This window comes from Leopardus geoffroyi, chromosome C1 (genome assembly GCF_018350155.1).
Source record: "Leopardus geoffroyi isolate Oge1 chromosome C1, O.geoffroyi_Oge1_pat1.0, whole genome shotgun sequence".
Lineage (NCBI taxonomy): Eukaryota > Metazoa > Chordata > Mammalia > Carnivora > Felidae > Leopardus > Leopardus geoffroyi.
In genome coordinates this window covers 103,500,247-103,522,437 of record NC_059328.1, presented here as the reverse complement: position 1 = coordinate 103,522,437, position 22,191 = coordinate 103,500,247, and the positions used below count along the sequence as shown (strand labels likewise).

General features: G+C 36.1%; 1 pseudogene; it reads right to left on the bottom strand.

Moving 5' to 3' along the window:
• Positions 1 to 2,053: 2,053 nt before the first annotated feature.
• LOC123596848 lies at positions 2,054 to 3,443 on the bottom strand (annotated as a pseudogene).
• Positions 3,444 to 22,191: the final 18,748 nt, after the last annotated feature.

Genomic DNA, 22,191 nt, shown 5'->3' with positions numbered 1-22,191 from the left:
TACTCTGGGATGGTGACATTCCACATGAGTGAAAGCCTTCCTGGTCTAATTGTATGTTAGAGATAGATACATAGATAGATGGATAGATAGATACGTAGGTCCAAATTTTATTTAATATTTACCTTTTACATTTTAAAGACTTTTTATTTTGAAATATGTATAGATTCATGGGGAGTTACAAAGAAATGTACAAGGAGGTCTAATATTTTTAAAATTAAAAATTTTGTGGGATTTTAAATTTCAAAAAAAGCATATGCTTACCAAAAACTTTACTGGAATTGAAGGCATGTCAAATGAAAGTGAAATATCTTCACCTTCATGCCACATTCTGCCTGGCACCACTGTGAACAGTTTGGTGTGTATCCTAGCCTTTTGTTTATGTCATATAATATTGACCATTTTAAAAAGTCAGTTTACAAACAATCTCAGCATCCTTTCTATCTGCACAGCTCTGTCCAAAAGTCCTATGATTGTTAGTAACAATACACAGGATACAAATGAAAAGGTTACTCATTTATAGGAAGGCATAAGTAACAGGAAATATGGAAGATGGTCACCATTTATGGTAGGCAGAATTCTAAGATGATCCCCCAAAACCCAATGCTTGGTGTATGGGTCTACTATCATCCCCTTTTCTTGAGTATGGGCAGGACCAGTCACTATGACTCATAAACTTCAGGGATTTATGATAGTTAATAAATTGCTTGCAAGACACCCTCCACACATTGTATTGTAATATAAATATGAGAACTGCTAGCATAGTGAACAAAAAAGTTTCCAAATATGAATTATACAAATTTAATTATATTTTATTTAAATAAATATTTTGTGCATCCTTAATATCATATGATAATGGATACATAGGAAATATGCTTTCTGCCTAAAAATTATTTCTTTCTGTCTTGCTTGTCAAAATTAGAGTAAGAGTAATACTATGCATCATATATTATTTACCATGAACAAATATTCCCCTCATATTACCTTACTTAAAGAATGTAGGCACTTCTCAGGCTGTTAAGTTGATAATTTCTCAGGTCATTTCAATTCTGGTTTCATTATTACTATTGCAGACATTAATCAACGTAAAAATAATATTACACATATGTCATTACATAAAGGTCATAAAAGTAGTAATGAAAATATGTACAATATTTTATAGTATGCTCTTAAGAAGTAAGTATATCCTGATACTGGGCAGAGTTTTTCTCAACTGTGATAGTAAATAAACTACTTACCACTGTCTTTCACCAAAAGCTTTGGATTTCTGACTTTGTGGCAGGGCTTCCTGTTCCCTACTCTGGTTCTCTCCCAGACTGGAAAGGATATTCTCTGGTAAAACAGGCTATCAATTACCATCCATCATGATGGAGGCTTGCCATTGCAGGACCTACCTTGAGTATACTCATTGCCTAATATGAGAGTCAAAAATCTTCCTTAGATCTCTCAATGAATTCATTTTTCTAGAATGGACATTTATAAATGCTTGTGGACTGACCATTTGGGAATAACCTCAGAGTACAAACAGAATTCAAGGGCAACAGCTTAAATAGAAACTGTTAGAAATGAAAACAATTAATTCTCTCATGTATTCATTAAAGTTATGGTAATCATCTTTTCCCAGCATACAATGAGAAGATTGGTTCTTATCTCTTTTGGGACATGTGCAAGTGAATTTCAGTACTAGATTTTTGTTAGGAATTGTGGGTATTGAATACTGGAGATATGCTAACAGTGAATTTCAGGTGGTCTTATCATACACACATAAAAATGGGTAACTATGTGTGGAGATGTGTTAACTAGCTTGACTATAGTAACTATTTCACTATGTATATGTCTATCAAATTATCATCTTGTACACCTTAAATACATATAATTTTTAAATGGTTTAAAAATTAATAAACATGGTATTTTAATAAAATAACTAAAAGGTTATACAAGTAAAAGTTATCAACAGGAAAAAAAGAAAGAGAAAGAAAGAAAGAAAGAAAGAAAGAAAGAAAGAAAGAAAGAAAGAATAAGGACTCTGCAGATGAAAAATGTTAATCTGATATTACTACAGAATATTACTACTATTACTACAGAATCTACCTTCTCCAGCCAGCTTCCTCAGGGCACCCTTGACCTCCTTGTTTCATAGGCTGTAGATGATGGAGTTCAACAGGGGGATTACAACACAGAAAAGCACAGAGACCAGGGTGTACATATCTGGGCTGTAGCCTACATTGGGCTGTCATAGTTGAAGTCAGCTATCACAAAGAAGACTACCACCACAGTGAAGTGGGATGCACAGATAGAGAAGGCCTTGTTTTTGTCCTCAAGGAATCCTAAAGATGGCAGAGATAAGTATGTAAGACATTGTAGTAAACAGGCAAGGGCTCAAGCCAGTGGTGGTGCTGGCAACATGATGGAGCACAAAGTCAGTGAGAGAAGTGTCTGAGAAGAGCTCCAGGAGCAGCGGGATATCACAGAGAAAGCAGCTGATCTGGTTGAACCCACACAGAATGAATGTGACTGCCAGCACTGAGTATGTCACAGAATTCTCTAGCCCACCCAGCCAAGCTCCAGTCAACCAGTGCACACAGACTGTTAGATCATGAGAAACAGATAGTGCAGAAGGTAGCACATGGCTACATGGTGTTCATAAGTCATAGCAGCCACAAGATTTCCCCAGCACAGGTCACAGGAACATCTGGGAAAGGCAGCACTCATACGACATGGTCTTCTTCTCCTGGAATAAGTTCACTAGCATGACCAGAATGGTGATGGACAAGTAGCAGATGTCCAAGAAACTCAAGTTGCTAAGAATACAGTGGAATGTGGAGGAAATGACTGATTTTGATCACGGTGAATGTGAAAGCATTTCCCAGAAGAGTCATCAAATGAATGATCAAGAAGATCAAGACAAATAGCCCTTGTAATTCAGGATGGTTGGGATATCCTGGAATGATAATTACAGTGACCACAGTTCGATTTTCTATTTCTTTCAGTTCTTACTCAATTGAAATGACAATTAGGAAAGAAATCAAAAAGACAATGAAATACAATGACAAACATTGGAAGAGCTAACTAACTTTTGAAAAAAGTGTTTATTTTTTTATTGAGGGAGAGAAAGAGTGAGAGGCAGAGAGAGGCAGGCTCTGTGCTGCAGTGGAGCCCTATTTAGGGCTCAATCCCATGACCAATGAGATCATGACCTGAGCTGAAATCAAGAGTTGGACACTCAACTGACTGAGCCACCCAGGTGCCCCAAAGCTAATAACTTTTACTCATCCTTTGTTTGGTGGATGAGATTGCATCTCTTCTAGATAGTGTAGCTCAATACTCTGACACTGAAATATTTGCATTCCCCCTCTCTGCTGTGATCTTTTGCCCTGTGTTTACTTGTCAGGCTAATCACTAGTAACTATTAGCCTGTTAGGCTCCTTACCAGTCTGTAGGTCCATTATCTCTCTCTTTAATTTATATGTATCCTGTAAAACTTTTGTTAAAAGGAAGGAAGGAAGGAAGAAAGAAAGGGAGGGAGGGAGGGAGGGAGGAAGGAAGGAAAGAAGAAAGGAGGGAAGGAAGGGAGGAAGGAAAGAAGGAAGGAAGGAAATTCAGTCTTCAGCACTGACATCGAAAAACAACAGCTGATGAGTTAATAGAACACAAATACTTTTCCTCCCAACCTCCCTCTTTCCTGGAAAGTAGCTGCAATAACAAATTCTAACTTACTACATGTGAAATAGTCTCCATGACCTTTGCCTCCCAGTGTAACTCACATGGATACATTATATTATGTGGCAGAAAGGATTTGTAGATATGATTAAGGTTGTTAGTCACATGACTTTAATATATGGAGATTTTTCAGGTGGGCCTAATCTAACCACACAAACCCTTAAAAGCAGAGCAGAAAATGAAGTCAGAAATTCAAATCACAAATAGGATTCCAGGTGTCATCAGTGGCTTGAAGATGAAGTGGGGAACATTGTTAAGGGAAGAGGTAACATTGGTCCTCAAATCACGAGAAACTAAATTTTGCTAATAACTTGAATAAACATGGAAGGGGAATCTTCCCCAAAAGACACCTTGATTTCAGCTTGAGTCCTCCTTGTACTTTGCCTGGACTTCTGTGAGACAGAGGACCCATGGGAGCCATGCTGTGCCTGGACTTCTGACCCACAGAACCGTGAGATAATAAGCAAGCATTTAAACCACTAAGTTTGTGGTCATTTTTTACGGTGCCAATAGAAAATACATACGTTGAACATCTCACTTCCCGTGTGAAATTTAGGATTGTCGGGGGCTAATTAGGACAGACCACTAATCTAGAAGCCTCAGAAGTGATTTAATCCAATATACTCAAATCTGTGACCACCCTCCCTCTGTCTGCTCTTTTTACCTTTTTTCCTGTGGCTAGTTCTTACTGCTCCCACCCCCCCCAAAAAATTGATAAAGGGAACACAAAGGAAAAAGTCACTGTACACTGTTCAATTTCCTAGTCAGTAAATAGCTCCAGTAAAAGGTTGGGAGAAAGACAAATTTGGAACTGTTGGGTAAGATATTTCTGGATGATTTTAAAATTTTAATTAGTGTCTTCCCATTCTGCTTTACCATGAACAACAAATGTTTGCTAGGCTGTGACATAACCATTGCGAATTCTAAGAAACTTGGAAGTTCATTAATTTGCATCTGAAATAATTTTCTTTGTGGATTGTCTTTAAATGAGGCTTTGTGTGCTCTGGTATCACCATTTTCCACAGAAACTGTTAAGCCATCTCTCTTCCTTAACGTGAGCCGGTGGTCAGCAGCCAAATCCAGCACACCAACTTACTTCTATAAGTATAATTTTATTGGCTTACAGCCACATCCACTCATTTATGTATCATCTATGGCTGCTTTTGTGCTACAATGGCAAAATTGAGTAGTTGAGAAATAGACCATATGGCTCACAAAACCTAAACTGGTTTCAGGCCCTTTATGAACAAGTTTGTCAGCCTCGGGTGTCAGTAGTTGGGTTTAGGAGTTTGACAGACGTGGGTTTAAATCACAGCTTTGTCACTTGTTAACCTGGAACAACTTACTTAGCTACTATAAGCCTCAGTTTGTTCATGTTTAAGATGGGATAATGTCTGGATTATAGAGTTTTGGTTGAGATTAAAATAAGTAATAAATAACAGAGCAGTTAGCTACATACTGTCTCTCCGTTATGCCAATGCACCCATTTCAAGTTCCCCTTTAAAAATGTTATTTCCCCTTATCTTTCTCCAGATTGACTCAAATGACACACTGTTTGCATCAAAAATGAAATGCTGTTTTCTATTTATTGACTTCCCTTCTCTAATCTTTTAATTTCACCATCTCTACCAGCTCCACTTCTAAGCAACTGATATGTAATTAAATTCACCTATTTCTCTCCCATAAAACAAATACTCATGATTGTATCTGCTTTCTTTTCTCTTTTCATTTTTTTCTTTTTTTATAACTACATTTCTGAACAGATATTCACAAGAATCCTTTGAGGGAGGCAGGTAGATTTGATTATCACGCTTTTTTATACAATATTTCCTCTGAAATTGGAAATTAAAAAGCCAAATATCATGTGAAGCTACACGCAACATGACAAGTGGTTGATAAAATTAGACCTAATGCCTCTAAACTCCTTCTAACAATATTTCCTAACTTCCAGTCAGAAACCTGGGATTCATCTTGAGGCCATCCCTTCCCTTATCACCTGCCTGTATCTAACTTTTCAGCCAAACTTTCCCCTTCACTCCTTCTCTCCTTCTCCCTCTTCCTCTCCTCCAAATCTGTGTATTTATTTCCGTCTCCAAGGCCGACCACATGAACACTCTCTACATGGCGGATTCCTTCTCTTTCTTTGGGCCTCAGCTAAAATGTCACTCTTCAGAGAATCCTTCTGACCTCCAATCTAGTATAGGTTTTTAAAAATCTCTTATATCATCCTATTATTTTCCTTCAAAGAATTTATAGTGACCTTTATTTACATATTTATTTACTCACTGAATGTCAGTTTCTCCCCAGTCAATAAGCCCTGAGTAAGCAAGGATCATGTCTGTTTTAAATACATTTTTTTGAGATTTTATTTTTAAGTAATTTCCATACGCATGTGGCTCGAACCTACAACACCAAGATCAAGAGTTGTGCTCTACCCACTGAGCAAGCCAGGCACCACAAGGATCATGACTGTTTTATTCACCTTTATAATATCTCCTGGCCTATAACTGACACTCAGAAAGCATTTGCTTTATGAGTGCATTCATGACCAAGTTTACTAAAATAGAGAATGGATGTGATCATATTGCTTTAGCACCTTAAAATAAAGATTCAGTTTGGGTAGTATAGATTTTTCTCACCTATCTAAATTTTTAAGTCACTCAAGCAGAAAGAAAGAACCATATTGAAAAAGCAGTGATAGAACATAAAAGTCTCACATTCACAATTGCTTCAACTAAATTGCTCAGTTATCGAATCAATTCAGTCAAGAGAAAGTGCCTATATGTTGATGCAGCCTTGATTCATAAAATAATAATATTAACAACAACAACAGTAATGATAGCTCACATTTCTTGCATTTACTAAGTGCTAGGTACAGTTACTGTACTATGTACTTTACACACACTAATTCCCTTTAATTCTTTTTTTTAAAGTTTATTTACTTTTGAGAGAGAGACAGAGAGGCAGAGTGCAAGCAGGGGAGGGGCAGAGAGAGAGGGAGACACAGAATCAGAAGCAGGCTCCAGGCTCTGAGCTGTCAGTCAGCACAGAGCCCCACGTGGAGCTCAAACTCACAAAATGTGAGATCATGACCTGAGCTGAAGTCAGATGTTCAACCAACTCAGCCACCCAGGCGCCCCTCCTTTAATTCTTACAACATCTTTGAGAAGTAAAGATCATTATTATTCCCATTTTTCAGATGAACAAACTGAAGCTTAGAAAAGATAGGTAAATGCATAGTCATATAATTAATGAAACCACATATTGGCAAAGATCTGTAGCTCCAGAATCAATATTCAGCTCTACCACTAACTAGTCAAAGCATCTTCCTGTCTCTGAACATTAATTTTTCTCATCTGTAAAATTAGAGGGCTGGAATAAGTGATTCCAGCTTTGAGATTTTGTGATGATATTTGGTATCTGCTTATTTCTGTCTTCTCCAAGATGAAACTGAATAACAACAAGGGTGAGAATGTCAGAGATCTCCCAGGGGTACAATTATTTATTTCTCTGGAGTATAAAGGTCTTCTTGGAGTATAAAGGTCAAAGATAGGATGAGGGTTTTAGCCAATACACTGATATGGTAAGCCAAATAATGCGTCCCCCCACCCCAGATGACTATGACCTAATTCTTGGATCCTGTGAATATGTTATGCTACATGGCCAAATAGACTTTGCGAATGAATTTAAGACTATGGGCTATAATATAGGGAGATTATCCTGGATTATCTGGGTCAGCCAAATCTAATCACTTGAGCCCTTAAAAGCAGACAAATTTCTCCAGCTAGAGTGAAACGAGATGTAGCAGGAAAGAGGAGGCAGAGGGGAGAGTCAGAGAGACTCAAAGCTTGAGGGATCCAATCTACCTATGAAAATAGGGAATACAAACTAGGGGGTAGAGGCAGCCTGCATGAGAATGACCTCTGGATGGACACCCAGAAAGGAAACTGGGATTACATTCTAAAACCATATTGAATTCTGCCAATGATCAGAATAAGCCTAGAAAGGGATTCTCCTGCAGAATCTTGAGAAAAGAACACAGCCCTGCTGACATCTTGATATCAGTCTTTTAAGACACTAAGTCAAGGAACCAGCCAAGTCATGTGGTACCCAGATTTGTGACCTACAGAACTGTGAGATAATAAATTTGTGTTGTTTTAAGCTGCTAAATTTGTGGTAAGTTGTTATGGTTTCTCAGTTGGAGTGCTCAGAACCTACTCTTTATCATATACGTATGTTCACAGACCCAAATTTGAGTTTTAACTACACTCCCTACTGTGTTAACTTCTGAATGTTGTATTTGGATTGAAAGTTGATACTTAAATTCTCATTTTTTGAGATATAATTGACATATAACATTATATTAGTTTCAGGTGTATGACATTATGACTTGATATTTGTATATATTGCAAAATAATCACAATAAGTCTATTTCACATCTGTCACCGTATATAGTTAACAATTTTTTTCTTGTGATGTGAACTTTTAAGTTCTATGCTGTTAGAAACTTTGAAATATACAATACAACATTATTAACTATAGTCAACATGCTGTACATTATCCCCAGGACTTATATATTTTATAATTGAAAGTTTGTACCTTTTGACTCCATTTACTCATTTCACCCACCCACCCCACTTGCCACCAACAATCTGTTCCCTGTATTTCTGAATTGTTTTGTTTTTGTCTTATTTTAGATTCCACATATAAGTGAGATCATATAGTACTTGTTTTTCTTTGCCTGACTTCACTTAGAATCAAAAACCATTCACATTGTTGCGAATGGCAATATTTCCTTCTTTTTTATGTCTGAATATTACTCCATTGTGTGCATGTATATATATTTCTGTGAAAATGCCATTGGAATTTTGATAGGGATGCATTGAATCTATAGATTGATGTGGGTAGTATGGCCATTATAAATTATTCATTCTTCCAGTTCATGAGCATGGAATATCTTTCCATTTACTTGTGTCTTCTTTAATTTTTTTCATCAATGTCTTATAATTTTCAGAGTACAGTTTTTTCACTTTCTTGGTTAAATTGATCCCTAAGTATTTTCATTCTTTTTGATGCAGTTATAAACAAGATAGTTTTTTTAATTTCTCTTTCTGATAGTTCATTAATAGTGTATAGAAATGCAACAGATTTTTGTATACTGATTTTTATTTTGTAACTTTAGAGAATTTGTTTATTAGTTCCAACAGGTTTTTGGTGGAATTGTTAGGGTTTCTTACACATAATATCATGTCATTTGCAAATAGTGACCGCTTTGTATCTTCCTTACCAATCTGGATGGCTTTTATTTCTCTTTTTTGCCTAATTACTGTCTAGGACTTCCAAAGTTTTGATGGATAGGAGTGGAGTAGGCATTCGTGTCTTGTTCCTGATGCTTTTCAGCATTAAGTATGATGTTATCTGTGAATTTGTCATATATGGCCTTTATTATGCTAAGGTACATCCCCTCTATACCCACTTTGTTGAGAATTTTTACCATAAATGAATATTGAATTTTGTCAAGTGGTTTTTTTTTGCATCTATTGGGATGATCATACGATTTTTATTCTTCATTTTGTTAATGTGTTGTATCACATCAATTGACCTATGGATATTGAACCATCCTTACATCCCTGAAATAAATTCCACTTGATTACAGTATATGATCCTTTTGATGTGTTGTTGAATTCAGTTTGCTAATATTTGGTTGAAGATTTTTGCATCTATGTTCATTAAAGATATTGGCCTATAATTTCCTTTTCTTAAGGTGTCATTTTCTGGTTTTGGTATCAGGTAATGCTGGCCTTGTAAAATGAATGTGAAACTATTCCCCCCTTTTCTATTTTTTGGAAGGGTTTAAGAAGGATGGTATTAATTATTCTATGAAAGTTTGGTAGAATTCACCAGTGAAGCTGTCTGTTCCTAGACGTTTGTTTCTCGGGAGGTTTTTTATTGGTGATTTAATCTTCTTACTAGTAATTGGTCTATTCAGATTTTTTTATTTTTTCATGATTTATTCTTCATATATCATATGTTCCCAGGAATTTACACATTTCTTCTGTGTTATCCAGTTTGTTGGCATGTAACTATTCATAGGAGTTTCTTATAATCCTTTTTATTTTTGTGCCTTTTGTCTTTAAATTCTCATTTAATCTAAATAGTAACAAAATAAGTTCCTAGCCCTCTTGTACTCCCTAATATCAGCCCAGGTGTCAACTGTGCATTTTAAGAATCAGATTTTTGTACTTCTGCTTCCAGCCATGACACAATACTATAACCAGATTTGCCCTTCTGTCTTACCAACTGGGCAAAATTAAAGAAAAAAAGGTTTCAGATATTGAACAGCAGGTAGTATGGGATGGAGAACACTGAGAGAAGGGAAACAAATGAGGCAAACCCTGTGAATGCCTTAGTTCCCTTCATTCAGAAAGTTTCCACGCCACAGCACAAGGAAAGAGCACAAAAGGAGAGCTCGGTGATTCCATGCATTAATGAGATAAAATTCGGGGCGCCTGGGTGGCGCAGTCGGTTAAGCGTCCGACTTCAGCCAGGTCACGATCTCGCGGTCCGTGAGTTCGAGCCCCGCGTCGGGCTCTGGGCTGATGGCTCAGAGCCTGGAGCCTGTTTCCGATTCTGTGTCTCCCTCTCTCTCTGCCCCTCCCCCGTTCATGCTCTGTCTCTCTCTGTCCCAAAAATAAATAAACATTGAAAAAAAAAAAAAAATTTAAAAAAAAAAAAAAAAAAAAAAAAAAAATGAGATAAAATTCAGAGTTCAAGGAGACCAAGGTACCTAGCATTTATGTGGCAAAGTCTTGAAGAGGAAAGAGATGCACACATATAGAGAAATCTAGAGAGCCACAGAAGATTCCCCTAAACTCTTTAGCAGAATGTTCATTAGCACACGACAGCCAAAGGAAAGATCATTAGAGACGATCAGGTAGAATAAGATCCAGAGCTCACAGAGGGCTAGGATAAACTTGGATTTTTGGTTTGTGTTCTCACCACTCAAAATATAAATAACTCTTATCACACACAGAGTCATCAGATGGGTACCACTTTAGTAAAGAGACAAAACTAGCACTAGACAAGAGGGTATTCTGAACCCAGCTTACAAAAATTAATAGCTAGTATTAAAAGGATCAAATTATTTCTAAGCAACTATGTCTAAGCACAAATTTCAAAAACACTTAACGTAATACAGCTGACCCTCCAACAATGTGGGGGTTGGGTGCTAACCTCCCATATATTTGAAAATCCACATATAACATTTGACTCCCCCAAAACTTAGCTACTGTTGGCTGGAAGCCTTCATAATAACATAACATCATGTATTTTGCATGTTATATGTATTATATATTGTACATATAAATTGTACATTTATGATATATAATATATATTGTATTCTCATAATAAAGTAACTAGAAAAAAGACATTAAAAATCGTAAGAAAGAGAAAATACATTTACAGTACTGTATTGTATCCAAAACAAAATCTGTGTATAAGTGGGCCTGCACAGGTCAAACCCATGTTGTTCAAAGGTCAACTGCACTAAAAAAGTCTTCAATCACCTATGTAAAATTTACAACATCAGGCATCAAAAGTATCAGACATACAAGGTCAGGACACTCAACTTATATTAAGAAGAAAAAATTAGGGGTGCCTGGGTGTCTCGGTCAGTTGCGTATTGGACTCTTGGTTTTGGCTCAGGTCATGATCCCAGGATTGTAGGATTAAGCCCCACATCAGCCTCCATGCTGAGCATGGAACCTGCTTGGGATTCTCTCTCTCTCTCTCTCTCTCTCTCTCTCTCTCTCTCCCCCCCCCCCCACCTTTCTCAAATAAAAATAATTTTTTAAAGGAAAAAATCAATAACTGAAAATAGACTCAGAAATTACACAGTGACAAACTTATCAGACAAGGACATTAAAACAGCTATTATAAGCAGTGTTATTTTCAAGAAGGCAGAGGAAACCATGCACATGATAAGGAGAGACAAGGAAAAAAATGTATGTATTTGATATATTTAAAAATTAAAATTTAATAAAATTAAAAAATTAAAATTTATAACTTTCCGCCTGGGGCAGGCAATGGTGCAACTTTGCCTTCAGTTGTCCCAAAATCCAAGTTTATCCAACACCAGCTGCCTCCTCCATGCTGCCTAAGTTCGACCCAAATGAATTCAAAGTCGTTTACCTAAGGTGCACCGATGGGAGGTTGGTGCCACCACTGCCCTGGCTCTAAAAATTGGCTCCCTCTGTCTGTCTCCAAAAAAGGCTGGTGATGAGATTGCCCAAGGCAACTGGTAATTGGAAAAGTCTGAGGATTACAGTGAAACTGCCCATTCAGAATAGACAAGCCCGGATTGAAGTGGTACCTTCTGCTCCCAACCTGTCAAAGCCCTCAAGGAACAGACAAAAAAAAAAAAAAAAAAAAAAAAAAAAAAAAACCCAGAAAAAAGCAGAAAAACATTAAGCACAGTGGAAATATCACTTTTGATGGGATTGTCAACATTGCCCAACAGATGTGACACTGATCTCTAGCCAGAGAACACCCTGGAACCATTGAAAAGATCCTGGGGACTGCCCAATAGGTGGGCTACAATGATGATGGCTGCCACTCTCATGATATGAATAGAGATGTGGTGAAATGCCCAGCTAGTTAAGAACTACAAAGGAAAATATTTTAAAAAGGACCATTTGACAACCAAAACCAATATATACATAACATTGAACACTGGATGGGATTGACAGCAGATTAGACACAGAAAAAAATCACTGAACTTGAAGGCATAGCAACAGAAACTATCCAAAATGAAACGAGAGAAAAAAGACTGAAAAAAGTAAACAAAACATCAATGAGCTTTGGGTCAACACCAAGAATTTAATATGTTTGTAATTGGAGTCCCAGAAGGAGGAGGGGACAAAAACATGGAGAAAAATTCTGGCCAAAATTTCCCAAATTTGATAAAATATATAGCACAAAGATTCAAGTAACTCAACAAACCCCAAACAGAAAGCACCAAAAGAAAACCACACTAAGAAAGTCATAATCAAATTACTTAAAACCAGTGGTAAAGAGAAAACTTTAAAAGCAACTAGTAAAAAAAAGACATTGCATGCAGAAAAATGGACAAAAATCACAGCAGCCTTTTCATTAGAGCAGTGGAAGCCAGCAGACTATAGAGCAACGTCTTTAAAGTTCTGAAAGAAGAACAAGAACCTGTAAACCTGTAATCCTATATCCAGCAAAAATACCTTTCAAAAACAAGGTGAAGGGCAAGACTTTCAGAGTGGCAGCATTAGGACTTCAGTGAACTCTCCTCCTACAAAAGCAACAAAAATACTGACAAAACAATAGAACTCAACCATGTTAGGACATTGGAAATTAACCAAAAGCATGAATTAAACCAAAAAGCATTTATTCAAGGAAAACTACTGAACTTCATAAGGACAATGGGGTCTGTGACATTTTAAATTTTTTTTTTCCGTTTATTTATTTTTGGGACAGAGAGAGACAGAGCATGAACGGGGGAGGGGCAGAGAGAGAGGGAGACACAGAATCGGAAACAGGCTCCAGGCTCTGAGCCATCAGCCCAGAGCCCGACGCAGGGCTCGAACTCACGGACCGCGAGATCGTGACCTGGCTGAAGTCGGACGCTTAACCGACTGCGCCACCCAGGCGCCCCTGTGACATTTTAACTTGGAACTATTCCCACCCACCCACTGCCCAACACCAGGGTGGTGCTGTCAAGAGGAGTGGAGGCAATTAATGTATTTGGAGCTTTGTGAAATGTCCTATACCTGAGAACTGTCAATATTTTGACAATATTTTCAGAAGCTCCCTGGAAAAGCCCCATTCATAGGGCATTATCAATATTTAATCTAACTTGAAGCTCAACTCCATGGAAAAAGTTCTATTTATAGGAGTTATGGAAAACAATAGCCATCAGCTGGAAATGTTAACATTGCAGTCAGTTGAAGCTATGAATTATGCTGGGGAAAAGAGGAGTGTATTAGCTTTCTAGGACTGACTACCATAACAAAGTACCACAGACTAGATGGCTTAAACAAAGAAAAATGTATTCACTCATAACTCTGGAGGCCAGAAGTCTGAAATCAAGGTGTTGGTAGGGTTGGTTTCATCTGAAACCTCTCTCCTTGGCTTAGAGATGGTCATCTTTTCTCTGTGTCTTCACATTGTCTTCCTTCCATGCATTTCTGTGTCCAATATCCTTTTATTATAAGCATACCATCCATACTGGGTTAGACCCCACCCTAATGCTCTGATTTTAACCGAATTACATCCTTACAGACCCTATCTCCAAATAAAGTCACACTCTCAAGTGGTTAAGATGTCAACAAATGGATTGGTTGGCAAGGGGCACAATTCAGCCCTTAACAAAAAAATTCACCCAAAGTTTAAATGGGAAATTTAGAGAAAAGAAACTATATGACCACAGGGAACTTTGAAAAGCTCTAAGATTCCTGAGGATCTAGAAGACTGCACATGCATGTACAGGGACATGTGCAAGTACAGGAAAAACCACAGAGGGCTTAGTAACTTACATTTGGGTGACCTTGTAGCTCTTTGCAAGCAAAAAGTGAAAGCTACAGCTGACTTGCAAACGACCTTAGATTCGAAGATACGCCTTCACACACAAGTTTTTGGTAAAAGGTAGAAGACTTCCTGGACCATTTAAGGAAACAGTCTGACCAATCATTGGCTGATCACTAAACTAAGCTGACCTAGGAACGTAGGCTTGCAAATAAAAACCAAAACTTTTAAAATGGAATCTGAGAACTCAGTAGCTGAGCCCTTCAAGAAATGTAACATACACAGAACTGATCCAGGAAAATCATGAAACAAGGAACAGCAAACAGGAAAAGAAAAGAAATACAGTGAAATTGGGGGATGGATGGAGAATCTGATTCCAAAGTTGCTACAATATCTTCAACCCTAAAATGTCCAGTTTTTAATAACTACAATAAAACACAAGATATTCAAAGAAATAGGAAAGTATGGCTCGTACATTTGAAAAAATGCATTCAACTGAAAAGATCTCTGAGGGGTCCCAGATGTTAGATTAAATAAACAGACACTTTAAAGTGGCTATTACAAATAGTTTCAAAGAACTAATGGCAACTATGGTTAAATAATTAAAAGAAAGTATGAAAACTATGTTTCACCAAATAGAGTATATTAATAAACAGACACAAATTACAAAAATCACCAAATAGAATTTATAGAGTTGAAAAATACAATAACTGAAATGAAAATTCACAGGATTTATTAAAAAATCAGAGAGAAGAAAGAATGAAAAAACTTGGAGATAGGTCAATAGAGATAATGCAGTCTGAGGAACCATAAGAATCAAGAAAGAGAAAAATGAACAGAGCTCAGAGAACTGTGTAACATTATAAAAATACCAATACTTGCAGAATTAGATTACCAAAAGGATAGAATATAGAAAAGAAAGTAAAAATATTTAAAGAAGAAATAATTTCTTAAAACTTTCCAAATTTGATAAACAATTTTATTCTATACTCTGATAGACAGAATGATGGCTCTCCAAAGATGTATGTGTCCATAATCACTGAGAACTATTAATAGATTAACTTACATGAAAAAAGGATTTTGAAGATATAGTTAAGGATCTTGAGATGAGAAGCTTATCCTGAATTATCTGTGTGGAGTTAAGGTAATCACAAGGATCCTTATAAGATAGAGGTAGAAAGACCACAGGGATGCAGTGTGACAAAGATGTGAGAATCAGTTGCTGATTCTAATGATGGCGAAAGGTACCAAGAAATACAGTCAGTCTCAAAGCCAGAAAACGAAAGGGAAAAATGCAGCCCTGTTAACACTTTGGTGCTGGCCCAGTGAAACACATCTCAGACCATGACTTCCAAAGTTGTTTTAAGCCACTATCTTTGTGGTAATTTGCTACAGCAGCATTGGGAAACTAATACATACACATATAAGAAGCTCAATAAACTCTAATGAAAATAAACTGAAAAACATTCATACCTAGATATATCATTGTAAAACTGTTGAAAAACAAAGACAAAGAGAAAAATCTTTAGATTGTTTTGAGTATAGTTGACACACAATGTTACTTTAGTTTCAGGTATGCAGCATAGTGATTTGACAAGTTTATACATTATGCAATGCTCACCATTAAGCATAGCTATAATCTGTCACCAGACAATATTATTACAATATTATTGACTATATTCTTTATGTTTTGCTTTTATTCCCATGACTTAATCATTTCATAACTGAAAGCCTGTATCTCCCACTCTTCTTCACTCATTTTGCCCATCCCCCACCCCCTACCCCTCTGTCAATTATCAGTTTGTTCTCTGTATTTATAGGTCTGATTCTACTTTTTGTTTGTTTATTCACTTCTTTTTTTAGATTCCACATATGAGTGAAATCATATGGTATTGTTTTTCTCAGTCTGACTTATTTCACTTAGTATAATACCCTCTGGGTCCATCCATGTTGTTGCAAAAGGCAAGACCCCATCCTTTTTTATGACAGCATAATATTCCTGTGTGTGTGTGTGTGTGTGTGTGTGTGTGTGTGTGTGTGAGTGTGTGTGTGTACACATATAACATCTTCCTTATCCATTTGTCTATAAATGAGTAATATCTTGGCTATTGTAAATAATGCTGCAATAAACATAGAGGTGCATACATCTTTTCAAATTAGTGTTTTTGTTCTCCTTGGGGAAATATTCAGTAGTGGAATTATTGAATCATCTGGTATTTCTATGTTTAATTTTTTGAGGAAACTCCATACTGTTTTCTACAACGGCTGGACCAATTTACATTCCCACCAACAGTGTGGAAGATTTCCTTTTCCTCCACGTTCTTGCCAACACTTGCTATTTCTTGTATTTTTGATACTAGTCATTCTGACAGGTGTAAAGTGATATCTCTTAGGTTTTGATTTGCATTAGTGATATTGAGCATCTTTCCATATGTCTTTTGTCCATCTGTATGCCTTCAACAAAGAGAAAATCTTAAAAGTGGCAAAAGAAAATAATGTATCACATACAAGGGATCGTGAGTAAGATTAATAGCTGACTTTTCACCAGAAACTATAAAGGCAGAAAGGCAGTGGGATAACATATTCAAGGTGCTGAAAAATGTTAATGAATAATTCCATATTCATAAGAAAGAATATCTCCTTCAGAATGAAACATACAGGGATTTTCCTTCAAAAGATGAAGCACAAATAATTTTCCCCTATGCCTTCCATTAAGTAGAGCTGAAAGCCATGGACATTTTTCTGTGCATGTATTCTATTTTATTTTACTTTATTTTACTTTAATTCCAGTGTAGTTAGCATACAGTGTTATATTCATTTCAGGTGTACAATATAGTTCCATATATTACTCAGTGCTCATCAGGATATGTATACTCTTAATCCCCTTCACTTATTTCACCCATTCCCCCACCCACCCACCCCCTCTGGTAACCATCTAATTGTTCTGTATAGTTAAGAGTCTGTTTTTGGCTTGTCTCTTTTTGTTGTTGTAGTTGGCTGTTTTCTTTCTTAAATTTCACATATGAGTGAAATCATATGGTATTTGTGTTTCTATGACTGGCTTATTTCACTTAGCATTGTACTCTCTATATCCATCCATGTTGTTGCAAATGGGAAGACTTTTTTATGGCTGAATAATATTCCACTGTATATACATACCTGAGCATTTATATTAGAAAACACAAAAAAACTTTAAAAGGTGGAGAGAAGAAGGCAAACTGGCTAGGAATCTTGAGACCTGAGGAAATGTGTGACAGTAAATTCTCTGGGTTCTAATTTTGTTTTACATATATGTGAGACTAAGTGCTGGCAACCCAGAAATTCTAATGGGTACAGACAAAAACAAAACAAAACAAAAACTTGCTCTCTCCAGTCTAAGGACCAGAAAAAGTGCAGCATATGAAGGCAGAAAATTTTTAAATAATAATTGTTCTACTTTAGCTAAACATTACAGAAAAAAAAAAACTATAGCTCAACCCCACACCTATTATCAAAGGCAAAGTGGGAAGAATAGAATTGCAAACTGTCTGGTTGCAACCTATAAAGGTGCAACCCTATTCCCTACAGTATCAGTAAAGACAAGGTGGGGAGCTTGAATTTCACCTCCCACTCAAAGGTAATAAAGAGCCCTTCCCCTCCTTGCTTGGTCAGTGTTAGGGAATGCCAAGTGAAGAGTTAGAACTTTTACCATCACACAAGACTACCCACTGCAGTGTCAGTGAAGTCCATGTGAGGAGCAGTAGGGAGTCATGCCTGACTTTGCCAGCCATGGTGGTATCAGTGGAGGCCTAGTTGGAAGCCAGATTTCTCACTCCTCCCCAGACATAGAAGATCTCCCTACCCACCACCAGGTGCCAATAGAAGCCAAGTGGAAAACCTAGACTTCCACCCCCTCCTGGCTGTAATGAGGCAGCACTCTGCCTCTGCAAGGGTGGTGTATAAGGACTCATGTGAAAACAAAGGTTTAAATAAGATCTAGATTTTCATAACAATATTCAAATGTTCAGATTCCAATAAGAAATTCACTTATCATACCCCAAACCAGGAAGACCTCAACTTTTTTTTTTTTAATTTTTTTTTTCAACATTTATTTATTTTTGGGACAGAGAGAGACAGAGCATGAACGGGGGAGGGGCAGAGAGAGAGGGAGACACAGAATCGGAAGCAGGCTCCAGGCTCTGAGCCATCAGCCCAGAGCCTGACGCGGGGCTCAAACTCGCGGACCGCGAGATCGTGACCTGGCTGAAGTCGGACGCTTAACCGACTGCGCCACCCAGGCGCCCCAGGAAGACCTCAACTTTAATTAGACAAGGCAATCAATAAACACTGACACCAAGATGACACATAATATGTTAAAATCTGACAAGGACTTTAAAGAAACCATCATAAAACTGCCTCACAAAGCAATTACAAAACACTAAAACAAATGGGGGTGGGGAGAATCTCAGCAAAGAAAGAAGATACATAAAAAAAGTAACGAAAATTTTTGAACCAAAAAATACAACCAAAATTCAATATGCAATTATGAGTACAATAGCTGAATGGAGGTGACAGAGGAAATAATAAATAAAATCATATAAATCAATTGTACAAATAAAATCATATAAATCAATTAATCTTAACAATGGAAAGAAAATAGACTTAAAAACTTAATAGAACCTCAGGGAACTGTGTGGTTATAACAGAAGTTATGTATATATAATATAATACCTAGATAACCACTAAAAATGTTATACAAAGAAATGTACTCAGAATTTATAGTACTTATAGATAAATATAGATATTTATAGTCAAAATGGAATTTTTTAAATGTTCAAGCAACCCATTAGAAGGCAGGGGAAAACACTCCAGGAAAGTGAACCACAGAGAGAGGAAATAGAAAATAAAAAATAAAATAACAGACTTAATTCCCAATATATCAATATGTATATTAAACTTAAATGGCCTAAATATATCAATAGAAGACAGAGATTGGTACAGTGAATTAAAAAACACATGGCCCAACTATGTGTCTATAAGAAACTCACATTAAATATAACAATGAAGGTATGTTGAAAGTAAAAAAAATGAAAATAAAAATACTATGCCAATATTAATTTGCAAGAGCCAACAGGAATGGATATATATTAGATTTCAGAGCAAAAAATACCAATAATTGAGAGAGACATTATATCATGATAAGAATCAATCCACTGGAATGATCAAGTAATTCTAAGTGTGCATGAACCAAAACACAGAGCTTTGAAATATGCTAAACAAAGCTGATAGAACTAAAAGGAGAAATAAACAAATCCACAATTATAGTGAAAGACTTCAGTGTTTGTCTCTCAATAAGTGATAGAACAAATAGACAGAAAATCAGCATAGGTATTAAAGAACTCAACAGTGTCATCAAACTTTAGGATCTAATGTTCATTCACAGAACACTCCATTCAACAACAACATATACCATCTTCTTTTCAAGTGCCCACAGAACATATACACCAGGATAGACTATAAAACAAATGTTATTACACTTATAACAATTGCAATCATACAGAGTATATTCTCTCTCCACAATGGAATCACACCAGAAATCAAAAACAGAAAGATAATAGTAGAGTCTCCAAACTCTGGGAAACCAAACAACACACTTCTGAATAATCCATGAGTAGAAGAAGTGTCAAGAGAAATTAATAAATATATTTAATGGAATGAAAATAAAAATACAACATATCAAACTTTCTGGGAAGCATCTAAAGCAGTGCTGAGGAACTGTTTAAAATTATTAATCTAAACTCCTAACATACACACACACACACACACACACACACCAAAAAAGAGGGGAAAAAACAAAAAGAAGAGTAAAATAAACCCTAATCAAGGAGGAGGAAATAAATAATGAAGATCAGAGCAAACATCAACAAAATCGAAAACAGGAAATAGTAGATAAAAACCTAAAAAACTCAGTTCAACTTATCAATCAAAAGATTGATAAAATTGACAAACTTAATAAGACTTACAAAGAAAGAAGACACAAATTATCAAAATCAGCAGTGTAACAGGGGGTATCATTACAGAGCCTGTATTGTTATTACAACTCTTTTGAATATATAATTATTTCAAAATAATAAATTAAGGAGAAATGAAGACATTCATAGATAAAGCAGAGATGATTTGTCATAAGCAGTCCTGTCCTACAAAACATACTAAAGGGAGTCCTACAGGATTAAAGGAAAGGACACTAGAGAGTAATTCAAATCCATATAAGAAACAAAGTGTAGGGGCGCCTGGGTGGCGCAGTCGGTTAAGCGTCCGACTTCAGCCAGGTCACGATCTCGCGGTCCGTGAGTTCAATCCCCGCGTCGGGCTCTGGGCTGATGGCTCAGAGCCTGGAGCCTGCTTCCGATTCTGTGTCTCCCTCTCTCTCTGCCCCTCCCCCGTTCATGCTCTGTCTCTCTCTGTCCCAAAAATAAATAAACGTTGAAAAAAATAAATAAATAAATAAATAAAAATAAAAAGAAACAAAGTGTAACATTAAAGGTAACTGAACAAGTAAATACAGAAGACATTATAATACATAGTTTAAATTCTTCTCCTGATTTAAAAGACTACTATATAAAATAATAACTACAAATCTGTGTTAATAAGCTCATAATAGAAAGGTAAGGGAGTTATACTGGAGTGAAGTTTCTCTCTATCACTGAAATGAAGTTAGTACTAATCTGAACTAGTTTGATTTAGATTAAGATGCATACTGAAATCTCCATAGAAACACTAAGAAAATAACTTCAAAATACATAGTAAAAAAAGTCAAGCATATGGGAAATCTCATACTTCCCATTCAATTTTTCCATGAACCTAAAACTTTTCTGAAAAACAAAGTCTGTTTTTAAAAAAGCAAGTCACCAAAACAAAACAAAAAAAGCAATAAAGGAATTTAAATGGTATATTTGAAAACACCTATTTAACACATAAGATGGAGAAACAAAAAATACATAAAATACATAGAAAGCAAAGAATCAAATGGAAAATGTAAATCCTGCCATTTCAATTATTACATTAAGTATAAACGGATTAAACACTCCAAATAAAAGACAGAAGTTAGATTAGATTAAAAACAGGATCTAATTTTAAAGATACACTAGACTTAAAAATAGCATCCAACTTTAAAGAAACACTTTTGATTCAAAAACACAAATAGGTTAAACTACAAGGATGGAAAACTCCATGCAAACAGTAACAAAAAGAGCTGGAATGATTATAATAATACCAGGAAAAATAGACTTTAAGGTAAAAAAAAAAAAACAAAAGCCCACTTGAAACAAGAGACGTTTTATAATGATATAAAGTTCAATTCAGAGGTAAACTACAATAATTGTACATATGTATATAAAAACAATGCCCCCAAAATATATTTAAGAAAAACCGAGAAAGTTGAAGCAAGAAATAGATAATACAATAATATTTGGAGACTTCAATATTGCACTCTCAATTAAAAACTGGACAGAAAACCAGCAAAGACACGAAATATTCTAATTACACTTTCAACCAACTTGACCTAGCAGATATCTATGTAACTCTTCATCCAATGGCAGTAGACTATACATTCTTTTCAATGCACATGGAATTTTCTCCAGTATAGAGCACATACTACCCCATAAAGCAATAATACATTTAAAAGAATTGAAGGTATGTTGTTCCTACAAGGTATGTTTCCTGACCACAATGGAATTAAATTAGAAATCACAAAAGAGGGGCATCTGGCTAGCTCATTCAGTACACCATCTGACTCTTGATCTCAGAGTTGTTAGCTCAAGCCCCATGTTAGACATGGAGCCAACTTAAAAGAAAAGAAAGAAATCACAACAGAACGAAATTTGAAAACTCCACAAATGTTTGGATATTAAGTAACATATAGTAAAACCTTGGTTTGTTAGCATA